Source organism: Erithacus rubecula, assembly GCF_903797595.1.
Source record: "Erithacus rubecula genome assembly, chromosome: 8".
In the NCBI taxonomy this organism is placed as follows: Eukaryota; Metazoa; Chordata; class Aves; order Passeriformes; family Muscicapidae; genus Erithacus; species Erithacus rubecula.
Genome location: NC_136659.1, coordinates 10352386 through 10366868, shown reverse-complemented (window position 1 = coordinate 10366868; position 14483 = coordinate 10352386). Strand labels below are relative to the sequence as shown.

Sequence of the window (14483 nt, the reverse complement as noted above, 5' to 3'; positions counted from 1 at the left end):
GCATGCACAGATGTGTTTTTCTGTAGTCAGAATGAGACATGGCAAGCTTAGCAATCCAGTGTTCTCTGTCACCAGAAAGTGCTGTGATGAAGGGTGCTGATGGTACTTCTGGGTACCCACTGATCTGCAATGCTTCTGCAACCCTGGGTACCCAGTAAAGCCCATCCAGCAAGTGTTTGGTGATTTAGACATTTGTGCACCACAGGAGTAACAAATGTGAGCAGACTGCAGGTTGGCAAAAGGGTCCCGACACTGACCACTCTGGACACAAAGCCTTCCTTCCATCCTTCCCTGCCTCCCTCCCAGCTGTGCCAGACACAGCTTGTCTCCAGTCTGCCAACAGAAGGGTTCTAGCATTGGGTGCAACTTGTGCCATTACTCACCTGGATTTCCTGGCAGAAGTGCTCTCCAATGGATCCAACAGACTGAAAGAGATCCAGCAAGCCTCATCTCTTTCCCAGTCCTCTAGGAGAAAGTGGCATCTCCACAAGCATGTCAAATCTTCCTCTTCAAAATGCTGATCCCTTGGTTCACCCTGGCTGCAATGAGGTGCAATAAAACAAAGGCTATAGTACTTGGTAGAAAACTGGGATTCTCTCCACTTTTGGTTAGCCTGCCTTAACAACTCAGTTGGGGCTTTTTTTAGGCCTCACCTCCAGGTTAGCAAAACAAGGGCTGCTTCATGTCCTCCTTTTACGTGGACATCCTCTCTTTCAGACACTTGTGCTCAAGCTGCCATCCCCCATGAGAGTCTCTGCTCAGGTTTATGGCCCTGTTGTGAGCAATCAGGATTCCTTCTCACACCTTCCATAACAGTGCTCCTCCCAGCTGTAATCCCTGCAGCACCTGAAAGCAAGGACTTTCCACAGGGGCCAGAAGCTGTGTTCAGGTCTTTTATGGAATCCATGAGAGCCAAGCATTTCTCCTGCAACGTTCAAAAGACACAAGTGAAGTAGATTGGATTCCCTGATGCATGATTAATTTGTCATCATAGTTACAGACATTGATGGTCAGACTCCTCCTTGCCAGAGTTCCTACATCTGATGGAGCTACACTACAGGAGACAGCTTTTCCTAGAGAGATGAAGTCTCTTTCCTAAGTCCACTTACCACACTTGTATGACTCATTCTGTATTTTATACCACCCCTGTTACTGCTATTTCTCTTGCATTTGGAAGTGAACTCATGTTGAAAACTACCAGCCTGTCAATTTAATGTCTTATAGACAGGGATCTTAGAAGTTGATCCTAGACTGGAACCTTTGCCCTGATTTATTGAGTCATGGTGGTAATTTATTTTCTCTTTACAAGGGGAAATCCCTATCTCTATAGTTACCTTTTCTCTTCACTCCAGTTTTGTGCCCAGTTTAGTTACCTGGTCCTTACTATTTTCTCTTCTCCTGTTCATGGTGATCAAACTCAATAAGTGGGTGGAACAGTATTTCATGAGGCTTTGAGGCTAATGAGGGTAATTTAAAACAGATTTAAAATCACTGGAATTTTTTAATACATCCAAGACAAACAATGCCAGATAAATGAACTGGGATTGGACAAACTACTGACATACTTGCAGATAAAAAAATAAATTTTCTTCTAAAAGGAGAATGCATTACTTCCAGTTTGATTACTCACTGAAAGTGCTGCTGGGGATATATCAGAAATACACACCCACATGTTCTTTACTCTCAAATAATGGCAAATGCAATTAGCACTAGAGGTGATAAGCACTTTTTCTCCTGTTAGTGGTATAGCTCTGAAGTAGGAAAAATCACATTGAAAATACAAGGCATCTAAATAGGGGATCGATTACTACAACTCAGTGCTTAAAAAAAGTGTTTTATTAGGAGTAAAAAACATTCCTAAAGAACAAGCTTAGGTCATCAGTGTAGTGTCCCTTTGTGTGGTGTGAAGTGAACACAAGACAGAGTTAAGGACCTGCAATGGGTATTCCCAGAATATGCAGAACTACCTATAGTCTACATGAAAATTGCGTGTCCTCTATTAAATAAAGACAAAATTACCTGAAAGACTGAAACACATCAACAATAATTTTAAATGTTTATCTAGCAGTAGTTCCACACAGAGCCTCAGAGTTAGAAAAAAACCTAAAAATTTGCCAGATCTTTACAACTTTGAATTCTACTAAAGGCCATCATGTTCTCTCTTGAGAATTTTTCCAGCTCTAGCACTCTGGATGTTTTTCTCTCTTTGGATGGTTTTCCTTCCCAGCCTCTCTCATTGTATGCAGTAATTCATCCTCTGTTTCAATTTCAGGCTATTGTAATGTTCCACAAATCACCTCTTGGAACTAGAGTGCTCAGCTTTCTTCTTATGCCTTTTTATTTGTTTCTGCCTTGCTTTGAGAATATCTCCCTCTGCAGTTGCAGTCATGTTCACCAATAGTTCTGCTATTTCTTGAAACAATTCTGATTTCCAACTGCTTCTCTGTCTACATAGTAGCAGCAACACCTGCATTTCTGAGTGCTGCCCTTCTCTGTATTTCTTCCAAATCTCTGGGAAGCACCAGGCACCAGCTGTTCCTGCAGGTGACCATGTGTGTCTGTGTTAAACTGAATGTGTCAGTAAAAGCACCTGTCTTCAGCAGGATGTGGCATGTTAGTCCATGAAACAGAGCATCCAGCATGAGTGAGGCAGAAATGACCCACATCTCACCCGCATGTTAAGGAATGCCAGCCAAAATGTGGACTTTACCAGATGCTGTTCTTCATCTTCATCCCACAAAATCCTTGAAAACTCCTGAATTTTCAAGGTACTGATGGAAAATTTTCTCTTAAGAGACATGCAATCCAAACCCTTCCTTTTTAGTATATATGTGGAATCTAGGTAGGTATTTTCTCATTGCTTCAGCCTAAAAATATGCACTGAACAAATGCTCCAACATTAAACCTTTATTCATTCCAGGACTTGGCAATGCTGTATAAACCTCAAGTCAATAGCTGTAAGTGAACTGCACATTTTTCTCACAGTACATTTAATTAAGCTCCCATAGGTTTTAATTTTAAAAGACTTTTTAAAAAATTTATATTCTCCTGTTTCTTTCTTAATATAGATGGGAAGAGTTGTTTGTATGGTCTGATGGGAATATCTACAAGAAAGCATTACAAACTGCATCTCCAAGCACCTTTCTTTCCCAGCTCAGTTACCAAATTTATTTCCTTCATTGGTGATCAAGCAGCTGCATGGTCTGAGAAGTGTGTAATCATTTTCAGCACAAAATGTTTCATCTGTGTGGATTTAAAAGTTGTGTGTGTATAAAAGTAATAAAGTTCTGTGATAATTTGAGGTAACCTAGACAAAGAAAACTAGACAAGGAAGAATTCAGCAGCTCATCAAGCTTTTTCAATGATCCCACTAGTATCTGTTCCCAAGGTTCAGTTACCCTATCGGGAACAGAGGAAACAAGTCTGCATGGCACAGGTTGGTACTCACCCCAACTCTCCTTAGTTCCATCACCAGGCAGACAATCAGACAACATTTATACACATTTTTTATGCACAGCACATTTTCCTTTCCCAGGGCATTCATCAGCAGAGGGGACTAAAGCTACCTCTGCTCTTTCTTTACGTCTCCAGGACCCAGGCTGCAGACAGGGCAAGCAAGAGAACCCTTCCATGGGGTGTGACACAAGCACAAATTGCCTCAATGGGAAACTGTTCCAGCCAGGAGATTTAAAAACAATCACAAATATCCACTACTTTCTTTCCCAAGGTCATCATGATCAGTGTTTTGCCTATTAGATTGAAATTTCTTGAGAAAGTATGTTACTTTCAAAGGGCCAAGTTAGCTGTTATTGTTACAGTAACATACAGTGTCATTTTGTAAACAATGACAAATTATTTTGGAGTAATTTTTGTGTCAGTGAAAAGCAGCCAGAATGCATGGAATTTGGCTCCTCTGGAAAAGTAGCAAACATTTATTTTATATTCCACTTTCTTGGAGGGGATGGGGAAGCTCATTTTGAAAAGGTCAAAATTTACAGGAGGAAAAGGAAGGCTTAAATCCCTAAAATGCAGCAGGTTTAACTCTGTCCCTTTTAATCATCAGGACTAGATGAGCTTGATCTTGGCTGACACCAAATTAAGGAAAACTGAAACCAGATGGTGTAGCTGAAGATTTCTATACTGATCTTTTCAAGAAGCACTGACACATTTGAAGAGAGTTAAAACACAGTTATATGAGGAAATCATGTAAGGAAAGCACCAACAAACTGCAGCCTGTAAGGGAGAAGTTTCAAAGCACTGAGGTCTTTGGTGGCTTCATGGTAACAGTGACTGGCAAACACAACACACTGAAAATTCCTTTCTCTATTAAATTATCTTTGGAGTTTTGTTCCCATCTCTTCCCTTTTCCACCAGCAGAGGTCTCACAGACATTAAGGCACTGTAAGAACTCACAAGTATGTTAGATTTGGTTTCTTTTTTCTAGTCAGAGTTAATGAAAAGTCTTCCATTGCAAGCCATCATAAAGCTATTCCAGAAATATTCCTCTATCAATAGCAAGTCGGCCCTATTTAATGGAGCCTCGGAAAGTCAAGTTAAATTTGTACACACATTAAAAAAACGAAAAAAAAAAAAAAAAAAGAAAGAAAATAAAAAAGTTTAGCAACCCATAAAACTAGTAGGAATGTTTACACAATTTAAAAACATTCCAGTCAGGACTGCAGCTATTAAACAAATCAGCCTGTTCCAGAGTGTTTGATGTCCAAGCACTGAAACACTATGTACTCAGGAGTATAATTTCAACTTTAACACTTCTTTGAAAGGAGATGCTCTTTATTATCAACAAAAATTCCAGTAAAAATAACTGGGGGCAAAGCAATCTCCTAAGTGAGCACTATAGGCAGGGGATTACAGGTTTGCAGAGCAGGATCATAAGTAGGAGTGGTGCTGGTTGTCATGTCAGCTGAGGACTCAGATTGTCATTTATAAATTTACAGTCACTCTTTTAAGGGCACTTTAGCCCTTTAGAATAAGGATCAGGTGAAGAGCTATGGCTCCAGTCAAGTCAATAGCAAAAATTCTTCAGTGCACATGAAGCAGCCCTACTTCTTTCATTTCAAAAACTGCCACTACTCATACAGAAAGACTTTATTAAATTGCTTGCATAGTACAGCCAATAGGTGATAAATTCCTCTCCTTTTTTGGCAAAATCCCTTTAGAGGAACTTAGCAACTCAGGACTGGCTTGAGTCCCTTTTCTGCCCAACACTTCTAAATATTCCTAGCTGCAGGGCACCAAATCCCTCAGCACAGGGCTGATGGTGAAGCATACTTTGAAAAGTGTCTCCCATGCCATGTCCTTTTCTTTCTAAAGAAGGAAGCAGGAAGGTTTGATTCCTAATAATTATCCTACTGGAGCCTGAAAGTCAGCCCAGATACTTTTTAGGAGCTATTTTACAGGGAAAATATGATACCAGTTCTTTTAATGATACACTGTAAGAGAAAAATACACCTCAGCTTCTCTTAATGCTGTTATTAGATTTGTGAAATGGGGCCTTTAAAAGCTTGATTATCTGTGTTGCTACCTTAGTCAGCAACTTAAGATATATCAGAAGGTCATGAAAGAGAACAAGAGGGTGTTATCTTTAGTGGGGCTTTTATCTATCATAAATATAACCAACACAGCAGAAATTTTCTTTATCACCTTTCCCAAGACAGTGCCATCCAGAAGGAATGGAGAGAGTTGTGCTGCCAAACTCACATAAATGCAGTTACCAGATTTAATGGTTTACTTTCTGGATCTTCACAAGTAACTTCTTCAGAGGGAAGGGTTCCCATCCACTTGAAGCTCCTTGTCTTTCTGTCCCTGCATGTCCCATAAAACTGTCCCTCCTGTTCCACTGCACCACATATAGGGAGGACATCAGCAACAATGTGAAGGTGCCCTGTAGTAATTTACAATTATAAGAGCCAGTGTACATAAAATGGTAAGTATCATATATTGGTCTGATAAAAGCAATCTTGTCATACTGATTTGTTTTCCTAAATGCCTGTGTGGGGTGTGCACAGAGCCATAGCACTTCCTACTGATCCTTCATGGGTACTAAAGAGTAGCTCCAGTGGACACAATATTTGGAAGTGGAACTGGAGATGGATGAGCAGGACAGGAGTATACTGAGTTCTCTATCCATGGCAGAGACTGCAAACACCATGAAATGACCATGCAAAACATTCTCCTCGTGGGAATTTCAGTTCAAATCTGCAACCAGAAAGTCTGCTGGTGGAACCCCATCCCGGTTGTCCATGAATTCTTCTGAGAATTAAATTCCTTCCTTGCCAGAAACATCTTTATGTCCTTAAAAAATTATATTGAGAAGAATGGTATTTTCACCACTCCAGAGAGATGAACCATGAGAGCAGCCCCAATGGCCATTGCAGGCCCAGTCACAAGTCTCAGGGCTGTGACTGGGCACGTGAGCAAAAGGAACCAGCAGTCGAACTAAAGAGGACCAAAAAAGGAGCCTTTCCAAGTGACTCACTAGAAAGGATTAAAAAGGAACTTGCGTAGATAGCTAAGTTCTTGGGAGCACTAATGATCTCTGTGTGCATCCCAGCTTTGGAAATGTGAGCCAGCATCACAGCATGTGGGCAGAGGACTCTGGACAGCTTTCTCATGACATATCCCTGGCAATCCATCCATGCCTCAGCAGTTTCCTTGGTCATTATCCCACTGGAACAAGGCACAACAGGGAGCATTGAACCATGCTGCAGATAACAAGATCCAGACTGTATGCAAACTGCTCTTGTGGCATAGAAATTCTAGGATCCAAGGCCACCAACAAAACAGGGGAAATACTCATTTGTTTGGCAACCAGATCTTGCCTGGGTTTCTGTATAGAGAACACAAATCAGATTAAAAATATTTCTGTGCTGTTTAAGGCATGAGTTGTGGAACAGTGCTAGAAATGTGCTCAATGTCCACATGAAAACCTTCATTGTGGATATATTTAACACCAGATTAGCTTTAGAGGGATTTCTCCCTGCATAATTTTGCTCCTTAGTGGAAATACAGCCTAGTACAGTGAGTCCACAAGTCTTTAGCTCTCTCAGATCTTCCTGCACATCTGGTGATCATAATAACCTCCACCTTTCTGACCTGGGACCTCCAGTCATACAGTCCACAGCCTTGCAGGCATTAATGGAGGCAAAGCAGCTGTTACAATTCCAGACTTGAGTTCAGCTGGAGTCCCCACTCAAGCCTGTTCCATCTGCTGCAAAGATGGATTTGTTTCTGGGTAGCTCAAGTACACACAACACCCGTACATCTTGTGCAGTGTGAATGAAATCAAACAGATCTGCACAAGAGCTCATACTGGCTGGGTCTCAGCTACTCAATACTCAAATAATAATCCATTTTAAAAGCAGGGTTGTCATTTTAGCATGCAACATAAATAAAATGTCAGCTACTGCTACTAAAAGGCAAAAATGTGATTTCCATAACTTCAAAAATCTCAAGCACCTAAAAGTCGTAAAATGCATGTCTGAAAATATCAGTTCTCACAAACCCCACATTATTAAAAGCTATAAAAAGCACATACTTCATTTCAACAGTAATGGTATTTGGACATCATTTTATCAAAACTCAATACTACATACTTTCTACATACTTTCTTTAATACTAAACACCAGCAAACTCTTTCTCAAGAGGCAACAATCAGCACTTTCTGAAAAATCATGAGAGGTGAGAGGATATCACATCCCTAAAAGTAACTTGTTAAATCCACTGATCAGAATGAAGTTGTAAGTCAACAATGTCTGAATGATATGTTTAAGCTGCGTGAAATTACAAGTCTTGCACTCGATCCCCTAAGTTTGCTTTGTGTGAGGAACATTATTATAGGAACCACACTGTCGCTTTAGCAGGTAAATTGCTTTTTTGGAATTATTGATCTACCTCAATTTTGTTCCAATTCAGAGTTGTTCTGGAATTTGTTTCAGCTTTACTTTTTGACCCCCAAAAGAGCAAGATATTTTCTCTTTATACCTAGCTGCCAAGATCCAAGTCTGTAGTTTCTGTGTTTCCCTGGTAACAGCTGGTGATGTCATAAATTTACTAAATGGTAGAGGGAGATGCTATGCTCTGTGCAGCCATGAAAGTCTGGAAGAGAACAGCACACTGGCTCCCTGCCCAGCTGCCAGCAGCATTCACCTTCTCTGCCTCTCCAGCTCTGTATCAATTCAGAGTTCTTCAGAAACCTTGATTCCTCTTGGCAATAGGAGTGAAAATCAGAGAAATTATTTCTACTGTCTCAATCTTGAGCACTTTGTAAGCTCAGTATGCTGAGAATTGTTTTCTAAGCAGGGTTTGTATCTGAAATGACACTCTGAGTTTTTGTTTATCACCAAGGTAGCTGTCAACCCACTCAGAACTGGCAGTGAGCTCTTCTGCCACAGTGCCCTGCTGTGAATGGCCATCCCTGAGGGCCATACCCATGGCAGAGGTTGGCAGGTGGTTCCAGATCAGCCTGGGTCCCTCTGCCCACTGCTATGTCAGGCTGCAAGTGGGAAATGGAGGAACAAACAGAGCAGATAAAACATTCTGGTGTCTTACCTGGAGAATGACTTCCAGAAAATGTGCTTCTTTCCAGCAGAATCCATAACACATACAAATGTACTGCTTCCCTGGAAGTTTCATGCTATTTCACAAAGGAGTCACTTGCAAGTATTGTAGCATATTCATGAGAGGAAAATAAAGCTTTCCCATCATTAAATACTAGGAGGTAAAAGCAACAATCACAGAATGAGATGCATAAAAATTCTGTTGTTTGTGTGCTGCAGCCACTCACCTCCTAGTGTGTGCAGGCAATGAAACTGGCATTACAGACCTGAGGTACAGCTTACAACTACACTGAAAAGAATCAGGACTTCATGTTATTCTTACAGATTAATCAAAGCATTGTGGATCCTTATTCAGGGCATTTCTCTTTGAAGAAGAGGCCAAGGGATGAGAAAGTTAGGTTTGTTACAGAGCTATCAGTGTGATTTGAATCTGATTTATCTAATGCTTTTAAAGCAAGATCCTTCTTGATCCTTCTAGACACAGTCCCCTGTCATGCTTCAACTTTGCACTTTCAAGAAGATAGGAGATAAGGAAATCCTGTGCATAAAATATCAGGAGGCAGTTGGTTGCCCAGGACTGAAAGACAAAAGAGATTTTATATTTTTCAAGGTCTGTACTCCCTGTAAGTGAAAAATAAATGTACCAGGAACAGATACAGAATTTCTCCACCTGTTTCACTAGCACTTGACAGAGAAAATGTGCCTCTCTAGTTTCTGCCTGACTTGGAGTTGTGATGTATCTAGAATGAGAAAGCACCTGTGCACTGCATTGCAGAGCTGTATGGCTCAGGAACCATAACCAAACCCAGCTCAGGTGTCTGTACATAGCTGTGTGACCTTTCAGATAATCCTGTCATCCAGGGCTTTACTATGGGAGTTCATTGTATGGATAATCATCTCTGATGTTATTTTCAGAGTCAATGCATTGCCTATCTCCAGAAGCAAAGAAGTTTCACTGGTGACACCAGTTCAGCCAGAGCACAACAGTTACAGGAGAAAGAAAGAGTTATAGATGAGCAGGAAAAAAATCACAGCTTTTCTTTCCCCATTTCATTGTTCAGATCCAGTTTTGACAACTAACAGCAGAATAGTGTCTCACAAATTCTTGTCACAGGGACATCCCAGAAAAGATCAAAAGCTGTATCTACTCAGAAATACTGTTCTTGTCTACACTGAGCATTCCTTAAAGTTTGGCCTAAAGGATTTTGGAAAGGCTCTCCATCTGACAGCTGGTGTCTCATCTTGACCTCTTCCTTTTCCTAAACTGACCAAATAAGGAATTTGCTTTGGATTTCTTTAGAATCAAAAATTGATAAAGAAAAATTACTTTGAGAGAGAAGATCCCCATAATTTCTGGTTTTGTTTGTATATCTATAGCCTAGAGCTTAGTTCTTGCATGAACCATAAGGAAACCAAAACAAAACCCCACAAAACCCAAAGTCTCTAGACAAATAAGAAGAAGTCAGAGTGCAGTGTTGAACTCTATAGCAGTCCCTAGAAAAGATATGTAGGAAGAATACTGCTACTGGAAAAGCAATCATCTTCACTACTGGTGCAGAGCAAGAGAAAAGAATGCCCAAGGCTGAAATTGGAATCAAGCTTATTTTATTAATTTCTTTTATTAAATCATAAAATACTTGAAATCATTAAGAGGCCAAACTGGACAGCTGAGACCAATTATTCAGGAGAATAGGACTCTTGGACACAAAACCTCTCTTGAATATTAGCAAGAAACATGGGGAGCTGCCCAGTTTCACTCTCACTGGGGATATGGAAGCATTGTTGGTATTTTTAGCATTTTCAGCAGTAATGGGGCTAATGGCCATCTGTTAACAGAAAGCAATTAAGGATTTAATGCCCCACCAAAATGTTTTGTTAGCTTCCATAATGAACATCAAAATATATCTGCACCTTAGACCCAAGGGCCAAATAAATATATAATGATTTTATTATCTCTGTGGAAGGATAAATTGTATCTGCTAATACAGCATTAAGAGCAATAAAGCATGAAGTGCATCACCACGTTAGGCTTAGAACAAGCTAATGCCATATTTTAACATCAAGTGTCCTTACAAAAGGTTAATGAAGTCAGGTTGTGCTTTTCAAAATAATTGTCAAGTTAATGTTTAATAGTGTGACACTGGTGACATTGAAATGCAAGAGCAAAGGGTCACATAACATTAAATAGCTGACTAAAACATGTTAGTTCTAGCATAAGATGTGTGAGCAATGCATAAAATCTACAAGTAAATATTAATATTTTATGTTTTTAAAGTGATACTGACATGCCTCATAGTTTACAGGGAAGAAAAGCTGATAGAAAAAATAGATCTCTGTAACCAATTTAGCCTTCTTGCTTCCAACTAGTACAGGAGATTTTAATGGTAAGACAGTGAAGAGTGTTATCCTTGAGAAGAAAATGCAGAATACTTGAATAATTTTAATATAGACTTTAAGCCTATGGCTTTACTTGTGCAAACTGCAAGATTTCCAGTGGTAACTGCAACTGATGTCTTATGGCTTTTTAGGACGACACAAAGCTGCCCAAAAATCCTGGATATTTGAGTATCAGAATCCCAGGTGCTGTCTTCACCTTTATGTAAAAGATAATGGCTTGTTAGATGGGCCTGGCTATATCTTCTTTATCAGCTTCAATATTTGCAGAATGTGCAGAACACAGATGTGTTCTCCAATGGCCAGAGCTCCCAATTGTATTTTTACCTTAGGGGCCCCTTTTTTTAAAACTGTTGTGAGTGAAAGATATTTTAAAGCTTCATTGGTACTCAACAAAAATGACACTGTTCCTCTATCCCAAATAACAGAGAGAAGTGGATGGAGGTCCACTGAAAAATACAATCTTGGTGAATTTCTGAATTGGCCTCTTGAGGTTTACAAAGCTGAGAGATGCTTCAGATATCCTCTAATCCAATAGATAAGTGCCAGATGTATTTAAGTTTGAGTTTCCTCATTTTTGTGTTTTTCTTGAGTAATCAGAACTTAACTCCTCTCTTTGCCAGCATAAACTGACTTTTTCCATGCATTGAGCTTGGTATGAAGACTGACACCAGCATGACATATCCTGCCCTCCAGAAGAGGCTGTTCCACACAAAGAGATTCCATTAACAGAGCCAAATTCTGGGATATGAATGGAAATCTGCTCCAGAAGAGGTAATGCTTGAAGTGACACCATTGCCATTGGGAGCCTCATTTCATCACAAGATCTTTTCTCAAAAGAGACTTAGTCATCACCCTCTTATGGTTCTGTCCCTGTTCTCCCTCTCTCCATCTTTCATCTCTACCACATCCCACAACTCTTGATACTTTGAGACGTTCTGCCAGGCATATAATTACCCCCTTGTCTATGGCAGTGTGTGCATTCAGCAGCTCAGCTTGCAGGGAACCCAGGTCCTGCTGCTATGTAGATCAACAGCCAGGGTCGCACAGGCAGGCAGGTGAGGCTTTCCATCTGTCAGTTACCTACAAATGAAGGGCTTTTACTGTAAATCTCATTCTTACTCTCTCTCTCACTTGAAATGGCATTAGCCAGTGGCAACTCTAAATGCACTGTAATGTTTTGACATAAAGAAAAAGACTCACTACGACATTGCCAATCGACATGAGCTCACACAGCAACAGGGCAAGTTCAAGCTCATGATACAGTTACAAAAAGTTGTTGACTAAGGACAGCATAATTCCTAAAGCAAATTTCCCTTTTTTTATTGTGCTCCCAGCAGTGGTACCCACATCCAGCAGAGAAGTTTTTAGAAGAATTGACAACTGGATTTCTAAGCATATTTGTTACTTCTGTCCAATATTGCATTTCAGCATGATCACATTGTCTAAACTCTGCTGAGCTCTCAGATCGCCACTGTAAACTCCACCCCCCTGCCCCACAAATAAAACTGAGCCAATTACATCAAATACCACAACTGATTTCCAATATACTTGTTAGTGAGAGCCAGGAAATTGCAGGTACTTCTGCTCTACAGCTGTAGGTGCACACTGCAGATGTGCAGATTTGGAGTCACCAGCAACAGCAAAAAAAATCCAGCTGCTTTCAGCACTGCATTACACAATCTAGCCTTGAAGAACATCTGACATTTATAAAGAAGAGATTAGCCATAGAAATTTTTAAACAGCCAAATATCAAAGTAACAGTTAAACCTCAAAAATTCACATTCATGTCTGGGAAAGTTAATTTTGTTAATTAGCAAATAGCAACTGAGTTACAATGGGAGCCTGTACTTTACTACGTACTAATTTATATGGTTGTATTTTATTTTATATGGTTGTATTGCATTTTCCTATATCACCAGTATTTACAGACACAAGACCATTAATAACCTATGAGTTTGCCCTTATAAGTACATACATAGCTATGTGTGTGTGTATGTATGACATACATTTCTTTAAAACTTGTAAAGCTCTACTCTGAAGCCTCAAAAGTGAAGCCAAACTGTTTTTATTGCAGAGAGTAGAAGATACTAGCAGCTCTCTGCTGTGGGGTCATTCATGCTCCAGAAGAGACCCTTGACAAACACCAGTAGGAAAATGCCAGTAAAGTAAAGCAGGTCATTGTTCTGCTGGAGGAAAGAGTGACTTTCATCACTAATTGTCCCTAGCTTCCAAGGAGGAACCAACTAGCAATTATTTCACTTTTAGGTGTTGGCATCTATTTTCCCCTGGATTGTTGCCTAGGATTCTTGTCCTTCTCTCATACCTGCCAACACAAATTGGGATTTACTCCACTCAAGAAAAACCAGGGAAAGAAACTTAGGCCCTCCATTTGTTTCTCATAAAGAATATTTGCAGTCACTCCTTACCCTTTTATGATGACAAAGGGTTCTTGAAATTTAACTTGATCAGCTCCTTCATGTTCTTCAAAGAGTGACATTTGGCACAATTGCTATAAGGAAGTTTAAAAAAGAACAGGAGCAGCAATAACAACCATACTCTGAACTTGCTTCTTTTGATTAGGAAAATGTCTTGTAGCTGTCAACAGCTAAGAATGTCTTGTAGCTTTAACACTTCTTTTAACTGAAGACCTCAAAAGGCCACATACATCACAAAACGAGTCTGACAAACACTTTTGGTAGCGAGGGGCTGAACAGACTGCAGGCAGAACTAGCACCAATAACACCCTTGAGTGCAGCAGAGTAACTCTTGGGAGCCCACAGCAATGTTATGAATACATCTGTACTGAATGACGTGCTGTCAAGATCTTAAGGCTGTTTTGAAGCAGACAAGGTTTTGCAGAACAGGAATGTTATTAAGTTCTGTTTTCTGTTTTATCTTAAATATTATTAACATTACTTTTCTCACAATGATCAAATGATATTGGGATAAAGCTCTAACACTGGCTAAACTACATAAATACAATATTGTAATATTAATTGTTGACCCTTGCAGAAAAACTTGCCTCATTTATAGGTTGCTGGTACTACTGTAGGAAGAGTTTATTTAAAATAAATAACGAAATCTCTGAGCCACAATGTGTTCATGTAATAGGGTGGTGGGGGGGGGGGGAAAGGAAAGCAAAAATTGCAAGGTAATAGGTTTGATCAGGTTGCCAACAATACCCACCCCCTAAAACATCTTACTGGAGACATGTCTATTTTTAACAGCAGCCAGTATCTGACAGGGGCAGATTTCATCCTCACCTTTCACATAAAAGGATAAGGATGAGGCACACAAGGATGAGGCAAAGAAGGAAAAAAAATAAATTAAAAAAAAAAGATAAAAGAAAAGCAGCTGATACATCTAGTGTTCTGTTTACCATAAGCAAGTTTATCTTAGTAGGGTTTGACTGAATTGTCCAGGAAATTATGCATGGTGGGAGGTTTCCAGTCAGTTCTGTTGAGGAACTCAAGATTCCCAGGAGAGTGATGATAAGCTGAAATGATGGGT

General features: G+C 39.9%; 1 protein-coding gene across 2 annotated transcripts in view; it reads right to left on the bottom strand.

Moving 5' to 3' along the window:
• LOC306804559 (uncharacterized protein) overlaps positions 1-8650 on the bottom strand; it is a 38193-nt gene extending 29543 nt beyond the window's left edge. For both annotated transcript variants that reach the window (XR_013774920.1, XM_079311303.1), the window contains exons 1-3: positions 8569-8650; positions 654-925; positions 384-539 (exon numbers count right to left, since the gene is read on the bottom strand). The gene's annotated coding sequence lies outside the window, so the exon portion shown is untranslated. The remainder of the gene's footprint in view (positions 1-383; positions 540-653; positions 926-8568) is intronic.
• Positions 8651-14483: the final 5833 nt, after the last annotated feature.